The sequence below is a fragment of the Lissotriton helveticus genome, chromosome 1_1 (assembly GCF_964261635.1).
Source record: "Lissotriton helveticus chromosome 1_1, aLisHel1.1, whole genome shotgun sequence".
In the NCBI taxonomy this organism is placed as follows: Eukaryota; Metazoa; Chordata; class Amphibia; order Caudata; family Salamandridae; genus Lissotriton; species Lissotriton helveticus.
In genome coordinates, this window is record NC_136057.1 from 1,615,801,968 (window position 1) to 1,615,811,895 (window position 9,928).

Here is a 9,928-nt window from a genome sequence, read left to right on the forward strand (position 1 = left end):
CCAGAGTTGTCGAACTCTACCACACAGCACTTGCCACAGCTAAGTTATGTATCCTGCACCAATGGAGATCGTCGACCCTACCGTCACAGGAGGCTTGGTTACTGGCCATGATCAACACAGCTTCCCACGAGCGAGTCATTTACAACCTCCAGGACCGATCTGACCTATACCTCCAAGTATGGGCGTCCTCCCTATGCACAGAGTGCGGCAGCAAGGGATGCCCCAAAACAGAGGGCCCGCCTCCGACATCATCATGACAACATCACAACGTGGCAGTGCCCTTACTTTACTTTACCCCTCCCACGCATGCACTCCCTCCCCCCACTCCCCTACCTATCCACCCCCACTCCCGCCATCCCTTTCCCCTCTACAGTCTATTCTCCCCCCCGCCCACTGGCCCAACAGGTATATATTAGCCAAGTCCCACCCAGGTATTAAGACAAGACTCACCATAAGGAGACGAAGTACAACAACCTCCCCCCCAGGCCCCTACTCCACCCCAGGTATTGCCAATGCAACTTTAAAGCAGGGCACCTACCCTCCCTTGTACCCCGCACCACAGACAACACATAGCAGAGGTGCCCCCCACGCCTGGGAACCGGCATGGCCCCAACATGACGTGACGTGGCTCCTTAGGCTATGTTACCGACGATGTCAACCCCCCTCATCCACACCTGGAAACGGGCACGATTAACATCTGACACGCTTAACCAGGCTGGTCCCCCCTCCCTCCCCACCCTACTACTTTTATGGATATTTTCTTCAGTTTTCAAGAGGCGCAAATTCTTGTTCTACTATCTGATATAGCCATTGTACATGCGTGGCCGATGATGATGTTTTCAGAATGTTATCTTTTAACATTGCTAATAAAGAATTACAACACAAAGGGTATTCTGCGGCTCATGATTCCTTCTTGATCGTGTTCCGTGCTTAAGCCATCATTTTCCTCATTAACCCATGCCGACTACTGAAGTGATTCCCATTTTTAATTTATCCAAACACCAGTTAGCATCTACTGAGAACGCACTACTGAGCTGAGGCCTTTCCCAAGTCATCACTGAATAACCCAACTGGTTCTTAATTCAAACTAAAATTTTCAAATGTTTTAGGAAAATTAGATTGAACTCTTTTTTTCCAGACAAAGATATGCCTAACAGAACAAATGTCTCTGGACTACGTCCTAAATCTACATTCAATCCACCTACTAGCTCCATGCCTCCAGAAATCCTAACCTTTGAACATCTAGTTCTTATAGATCTAGACAAATTACAGAATGAATACAGGTTCACTCCCTACAACGTTAGCCTTGAAGAAAAAATAGCCTATCCATTTTGAAATCAATGGAGGATGTAGTCATAAAAAGCTGTGACAAAGGCGGTGGCATAGTGTTACAAGAAGAGACTGCTTACCACAAGGGATTTTTTTCGCCAGCTTGGCAACATATCACACTATGAACCCGTTGCCCATAATCTTCTTCAAGAAATAAAGCATCTGATCCTCTCTATCACCAAGGAGGCAGAAGAACTAGGCTTCATTTCTATTCCTTAATAACAAGGCCCCACACACCCCGGTGCTATATACATTGCCGAAAATACATAAAAGCTTGGATGCCCCCCAGGTAGACCTATCCTGTCCGGCTGCAGCTCGATCCTGGAAGCCCCAGGGAGGTACATTGTTTCCTTCAACCGTGACCTAGCTCAATGTACAACATCATATGTGAAAGACACGACTCACTTCATAAGCCAAATCGAATCAGAATCATTTGACCCTGTGAAAGAACTCCTCGTCAATTTGGACACTGAATCGCTCTATACCAACATTCCACAGAACAAGGGTCTTGACATCATCAGAAACCATCTTAACGCACGCCCTTCTCCCCACCAAGTCGCGACTGATTTAATAATTTCCCTTCTACAAATAGCCCTGACTAAAAACTATTCCTTATTCCACGAAAAATACTACGGACAGTGAAACAGCACTTCCATGGGAGCAGTTTTTGCTCCCAATTTCGCTATCCTGATCGTTGATGATATTGAGAAATCATTCATCCTCAGCGAACAAAATCCACATCTACCCAAAATCCATATCTGGCGCAGATACATTGATGATGTCTTTATGATTTGGCTGGGTAACAATACTGAGCTACAGGACTTTTGCGTCTGGCTCAAAAACTATTCCTTATTCCACGAAAAATACTACAGACAGTGTAACAGCACTTCCATGGGAGCAGTTTTTGCTCCCAATTTCGCTATCCTGATCGTTGATGATATTGAGAAATCATTCATCCTCAGCGAACAAAATTCACATCTACCCAAAATTCATATCTGGCGTAGATACATTGATGATGTCTTTATGATTTGCCTGGGTAACAATACTGAGCTACATGACTTTTGTGTCTGGCTCAACAACTGCCAACCAGATCTCAAATTTAGGTACAATCATAACAAAGCTCAGAGTGACTACTTGGATGTGACAGTTAAAAGTCTTGATGGTGAAATTTACATCACACTTTTTCGCAAACCCACTGAACGCAATACCGTGCTCCACTACACCAGCTCACATCCCAGAGCCCTCATGGACAGATTCCCCTATGGCCAGTTCCTTAGGATCCGCAGGAATTGCAAATTTAAGGAGGATGTCTTTAAGGAAGCAGAGGTCTTGTGTAAAAAAACTCACTGACAGTGATGATGATTGGTAAAACGCTCCCTGAAACGTGCATGGTCTTCCCACAGAGACCCAAACAAAGAGCACCAATGTCAAAAATCACATGCAACACCACATTCTGCCCAGTCACCAATAAATTGACTAAAATGAACAAAAAACATTGGTCTGTCCTTGCCCCAATAAACTTTGCAGGTGAATCACCTTTCTTTTCCTTTAAAAGAGGCTGCAATATCAAGGACCACCTAAGTGAGAGCCTATAAGCCCATGTGCAGCGAGACTTCCATTCAGTCCTACCTAGGGCTTCCCCCGGTTCAGGGGCATTACAAATGCAGCAATTGTTTGGCATGTGTCTATAGAAAATACAAAAGTTTTTAAATATGGGAATGTGAAACACACACTCAATTTTTTCTCTAAATGTAATTCCAGTAATACCATAAACTGCATTTGTTGTCCTTGCAACTTGTTGTATATAGGTCAAACGACTTAGAAGATCATATCAAGAATATCCCAGCACAAGAGCAGAATACGCTGCAACGTCGTCACAGCCTCCCTGGTGGAACACTTCACGGAGAGAGGACATTCGGAAATGGACTTTACGTGGCAAGTTATTGACACTCTACGCGCTCATCACAGAGGTGGCGACCATCAAGAGACTCTGAATAGACTTGAATGTAAATGGATCTTTAACTGCCGCTCTATCGATCATGGCTTAAACTCACTGGAAGAGTGGAATGCAATTCTTTGATGTCTCTTTTCCACCTGCATAAATGCACTCTCTGTTACTAGAAAATGTACTAGCTCCACTACACTTTTTATCATAATCATTGGTGCGTTACCTATTCCATGGTTTATTTTAATTATTATCTCCCTGTAATTCCTTTGCTCTCCCCTTGTCTCTATCTCTCCATCTGTGCCCTCCCTATTGCTTCACGTTAATCACTGGCCTTTGCCTAGGGAGTCAGCAGATTCACTTAATGAGACCCCTCACTCTTATTCATGCTTGCGCATTAGTTGCTCTATCTCCCCAGATGTATATTGGATACTAACCAAGGTTATGGCGGGATTCACTAACCTCAACCGCCAGATACTGCACCCTCTTCACCGCGCATGTGTATGCAATGCGTGGTCTAGTTGTTCCAAACACTACCAGAAGCATATTGCTATATACTTCGGCCCCCTTTCTATGACTCAGTAGTAGTCACTCACCCGAAGGATCGAGACTGAGCGGCGGCCTGTCTCCTAGAAATTGACCGACAAACGCGGACTGCCTCTACTAAGTAAGTACCTGCTAGCACTAACTTGGGACTTAGCCGTTGCTGCAATGCCACGCTCAACTTGCCTAATCTAACCCCCTCCTCCCCTTTCCCCCAACACCGGTCACAGCTTGGAATACGGTGACACCGACTGCGCGGTGTTTTCCCACCACTACTGAACATGGACTTAGTTGCCGCGGCCGATTAACCGCTATGCATGAACGCCCTTCCAAGTAGCCACTGGATCTTCCTTACCGTAAGTGGGCGCATCATTATTACCGCTCTATCAGAGGATCAAATTACGTACCGATAGCCTGATATTTGATTTTCCCCCTCCTCTTAGGCTTTGTTCGCGTCTGGAATTGCAGCGAGTAACCCTGCATGGTTTATTGGTTAAATATCACCAGGTTCCTTCAAATCATCAGCTTCCTCGGGTCGCCAAGTGAGTAACCCTTTGAGAGGAGCTTGTTCTCACCAGTTCCACTTCTGTTACAGCTAACTCACCTTGCTGCCTCTGCTATTTAGGCACCAAGCACTGCCTTTCTCTTTCTTTTTGCTGATTGTCTCTTCTATTTTTCCAATCTAATCATACTGTATGAATTTGCATTGTCATGATTTATTTAACTAAATTTTAAATTGCTGATCCATTAAATAATATGCTATTGATCAGATCCACTGGGAGCACTGCGTATACACTTAGTTTTTACATAATTAATTACGCAGGGACTTCACCTAAAACATTTGTACCTTATTATTTCTTCCCAATAGATTCTTCATTCTCACATTTTTTGGCCTGATGATCTCAAATCAATGAGATCGAAACACTGTCGACCTTTATACAACAAAAAACTCCTTCACTGTTAAAATTACAATCAGGAGTTTCTGAGTATGTTGTCAATGCGATGTATAGATTTTAAATGTCACCCTAACTCGCCACATCACGCTGGTCTTCACCTTCTTGCGAGCTCTTGAACTATATCTTTAAAAAAAAAAAAGCTTTAAAATATTATTTATAAATAAATGATCTACTATTCGAAAGCCCATCTGTGTCCCTACGTATATTTAGGAAATTGTCTATTGTTGCTCCTCCTGGCATTTATTGACTATATATGCCCTATGCTATAGGCATAGTGATTAACACTTCCTTCACTCAACAGCTCTTGCTGTTCTAGGACCTGTATAGCCTTACATGAACTATTGTTTTCTTATAATACCATTGACTACCCCAGGTTCGAGTAATGGGGTCCCCTTGTTTTTTAATACACATTATTTTCCTCAGAGCACTGTGTGCCCTTTTCATTTCTTTGTTCGAAGCACTCGGAGTCTCATCCATTGCCACATTAAAAGTGATTTTAATTAAGGCTATAATCTGCTCAATGGTTTTTGATTTCGACCCAAATTGCTTTTTTGAGGTCATCAGAGTGTTGGCCATACCCTCCGTGAGGATTACCTCCTGGAAACAAAATCTCCTCCTCAAGGTTTGCCTGGGTTCTACGTACTTCCTGTTTGGGAGTCTTATCAGTGGCAATTTGATTGTCATTAAGGTTCCTAGGTACCCAGGCTTTTGCCTCTTTGATGGTACTCTAAGTAGTATTTGTGATCTTTTGTTTTCTTCTCTTGGAATTCCTGGTGAAAACAAAGGAGTGGTTAAGTTATATAATTACTTTTACAACCTTTGCGAAGTTCTATAGAAAACTTAGCCAGAGATTAACTTATTTTTACTTTACTGCATTTCAACAAAAATCATAAGACTTTGACAATTTGCGTACCTGTACATAAGATACGCCGTGCAGAAAGCAGGACATTTTTAACATTGGCTTTTAGGATGAAAACTGGGAAGCTTCACAACCTCTGCCAGGTGTGAAAATCCAGACCCTCGCAAAACTTCATAAGCCAAAAAAAAAAAAACTTTGCACACCCTTTTGTGGAGGCTCCTAACATAATTTCTCTTGGAAGATGTGAATTCCAACACATAAAGAAGTGATGAATTTTCACTTTTGTTTTATGTACAAGTAATTCTTCACAGTTCCTGACTATTTTTCCATTACGAATTGTAGAAATATTTGCATGTTTGATTTTTAACTATAAAATTATTTGGTCACGATTTTTTTTATTTTGAAATTCCACTGTCAAAATGGTTGCCCCCCCCAATGTTAAGACCAGTAATTTTACAAAGTCTGAAAGGAACAATACATACCTCTGCGAGCTGATTTGAAACGCCAATTCCTATTCACATTTAAATGGAGATAACTATGAACAATAACGAATTCGGTCTAGTTTGTTGGGAGTGCTAGCTGTCATCACTATTTACAACTCTATTCTTTGAGATGGCACAGGAATAAAGCAAGTGACTGACAAGCAAGCAGCATCAAAGAGGGAAAAAATACCTGTACTACAAAGAAATTACCAGCAGCTAGAGGTGATCATGGAAGTCTGCATACAAATTGCAGAACTCTGAGTAGTCAGAATGCCATAGCGAGCACAAAACGCATACACAAAGATGGCACGATTAACACAATACATCTAGGAAAAAACCTAAATAAACCACTGGGAATTTGTTGATAACACAAATGGAATGGGCAACACTCATGGTAGATGTGGATCAAATTAGCCCAACTTGTGCTTGAAAATGGGGTTAGATGACATTGCGAAACATCATTTACTCGAAACTTGTCAAGTTTGTGGTAAACAATAACATCTGTTTATTTGTTTTAGTACGGAAAAGCATATTTAGGTTTTTGGGACATTTTGCTTGCAAAAACAGTTTCTCCCACAAGAAAAAATATTTTACATGGAAATTCTGCTACAATAGCTTTTTTACAAGATTAAACTTTGTAATTCTGTTTAGTGCAAAGTATGCGTACTTCGCCTTCAAAATAGTAAGTTTACAAACTGATTACTGAAACCAGGCATGTGGAGCAAGATTCATACATGAAGTGACAATAGTCTAACATTGGTTGGGGAGCTCAAACGATACTGAAAGAAATTAACAAACATGTAAGCATCTAGAATGGTTTGGGGTAAAAACAAGCCGCAAACTAGAAGAGAGACTGGACAAAAGATAACAATAGCGAATCAAAAGGGTTGCTGAAGGTAACTCCAAGAGAAATCTGCAAGGGATGCACTGCCATTTCTAACAAAGAAAACATAATTATTTACTTGGTATTTATGTGACCTATATTAAAATGTAAATCATATGTTGCCTTTTTCAACACATTCAGCCAGTCCTTCATTTTCCATGTGAATCTCCTGACTTGGGGGTCAATGTTCATAATGAGAGCAGACAAACTCTAAGTCCCTTGTTGTAAAGTGTAACTGACCAAAAAGCAATGGATGCAGATGTCACATAGGCAATCTACATATGACTGGTGGGAAATAGGGACATGGGAGAGATACCTCAGTCGCTCCCCATATACAAGTGCCAAAACCACAAGGAGTTAACGTCAGATTTCCACAGAGAAAGCCTCCGCTCAAAAAGATGGCAGAGCTCCAATTTTTGGCTGGCCTCTCACCTACATATTTCTGTGGGACATGCTTCATCATCAAGTCCTCACCCTGTATGATTTTTTGATCCCGGGCGGGCTCGAACCCACTCATGGGGGAGCACTTAGTTTGGTAGTCTATAGGTATTAGACAAAGGGGCTCGAAAAAGGGGGCAGGGTGTTTAAAAATGCCTTAAGTTGCTGAATTAATTTTTATTGGTGACAAACAGCCTTGGCATTGTTAAACACAGGAAATGGCGTGCGTAGAAGAGTTTAATGACCTCCCTGCCGCCTGGTCAACATATTTCAGCTGCATTTTTGCCCAAACGTCTTCCAGCTTTTGTCAGGACCATCCAAGTCCCCCATTGGTTATTAAGTGTATAACACTTTTTTTTTTTAATGGTTTATTGCGTTTTTAAAAATATCACACCAGGAATGGCACCTACGCAGTAGTCTCTTTCGTTACATCAAAGGATTTTGCACTCCAGCATAGTGCAAAAACTCTGTCCAAACGTAACCAGACTTAACCAGAATGTTTCACAACAATAAACTTAAAATCTCAATATCACATGTGCACGTGGACAAGTAGATGACTTTCTGGGGTACATAAATAAGAGGTCAGGATGTAAAAGTATGATACAGTCTTCCTTCAACAGGGTTGAAAAAAGAACCCTCATCACCCATACAGCACATCGTTTTATATCTAGTCATAAGCCTGAAGTACATATGGTCCATCCTTCCCTCCCCTCATGGTGGGCATTCATCTGGAGGCAATCTCAGCGCCCTAAGCAATTTGTGCCATAGTTCCAGGACATCAGCGAGTTTGGGGCCAGTCCTCACTACTTCCATCCAAACACCCTCGGCAACGCACTATGCAGCAACAACTTTTAACCACCCCTCTACCATTGGGACCTTAGCACTCAGCCAATGAATTACCAGCCACCGCCTGGCCAGCTGTAGGGCAAAATCCACACTTTTTCTTTGACGTATGCTTCACAACAGGGGCCCCTATTTCCAGTAAGAAGAGTTGCGGTGTGCGCTGTAGATCAAGGTGTAGTCTATGTTGGTACGTGTCCGCCACCAGTTCACAGTAATCCTGTTTTTTTACTACATGTCCATGTCAGGCAACGCTATTTTGCTCTGTCTTGCTCACCGAAGTCACTTCGTATTGTCGAATTTGTGCAGTATACCTGGTGTTAGGCATGTATGATGTACAAAATTAAATTGAATAATTCGGAATCTACAATTACTGGTTGCAGTTTTAATAAGTGCAAGTGCACCTTGCCATTGCTTATCCAGGAACTGCCCACTGCAGTTAATTTCCCACTTTTGATGGACATGTGGCAGGGGCTCAACATTGTCTGTTCGCATAGCTTGATATAAACGTGTTACCACTCCTGTGCCTCCATTCGTCCAAATGTGCAACGTCAAAGTTGCTGAGACACACGGCTCGACGTCTCGAACGCCTCGTAGCGCTTAGTCTGCCTGGCACAGTGCCCAATAATGTATGAACAACCTCATTCCCATAGGAAATAGGCTCTGCGCTTGCTGCCATGTGAGGATATGCCATCAATGTATAGGTCGCCCACTTCTCAGCAGCCCTCCATTTACCAGTATCTCATACTCAGTCCCTCATCCAGGCAGTGTCCAATAGTGGCGGTACCTAAGCATTAAGTGAAAGAACGCCACAGCATGCGCCGAACTTGTCCCAAGCATATAGTGACAGACTCAGGATATATTTGGTCGAACATTGGCATGCAAATATAGATCATTTTTGATTGCAAATGAATGTGATGATGACCAAGATTCCGGTCGGAGGCAATTCATCAATAAGACACGGGTAGAGTTGACAAATATATAGGTAGCTCTAGCAGCATAACCAGTCTAATTAGGGGTTTGAAACTATCTTCTGGTACCTGTAAAAAAACTGGCGATTGTTGTCGAGATCATTATACCGTAATTGTGAACATGGTGCCGTGATTAATTATGAGTGAGTTAAATATTCGTAGTCGTGCATGGTGAGATGGACTATATGAAATCATATAAACTTGTATGACACACCTACTGTGGTAGCAAGTCGCACATCACTCACTCATTCAACATCTCGTGAACACGTAAACAGCCCCGAGACCTGCACTATTCAGACAATTCTCCCAGGTGCACTGATGCCGCCACAATGATGTCGGTGTCATAATCTATTTGAGAGACAAGCATACCGTAATCATTTCCACTTATCAGGATAGAAAACGTAGTCGGTTTGTGGAACCTACTTGCCCCATAGGTAGTTACTGACAAGATAGTCCTAGTGGCACACACTGTACTAAAGAGCATCCAAATCAATGTTCAACACCGCTACCCAGAATTCGGGCAAAAAGCAGTATCGCCAAAATGAACGGAACACTTACTTCGTCATAGGAGTAACCTGACCCAGCACCTAATTGAGGTCCAGTTACTCCTGCATGTTGGAGTTTGGACGCCAGGGCTCTGTTTTCATTTCAGTGACGCGTGTGATGTCAGTACGCAAATTAC

General features: G+C 42.5%; 1 protein-coding gene across 2 annotated transcripts in view; it reads right to left on the reverse strand.

The window, feature by feature from the left end:
- Positions 1-9,928, reverse strand: part of SMUG1 (single-strand-selective monofunctional uracil-DNA glycosylase 1) — a 110,699-nt gene extending 100,771 nt beyond the window's left edge. Inside the window, exon 1 of one of the 2 annotated variants that reach the window (XM_078688243.1) lies at positions 9,805-9,928. The gene's annotated coding sequence lies outside the window, so the exon portion shown is untranslated. The remainder of the gene's footprint in view (positions 1-9,804) is intronic. The other variant, XM_078688252.1, reaches the window with a different exon arrangement.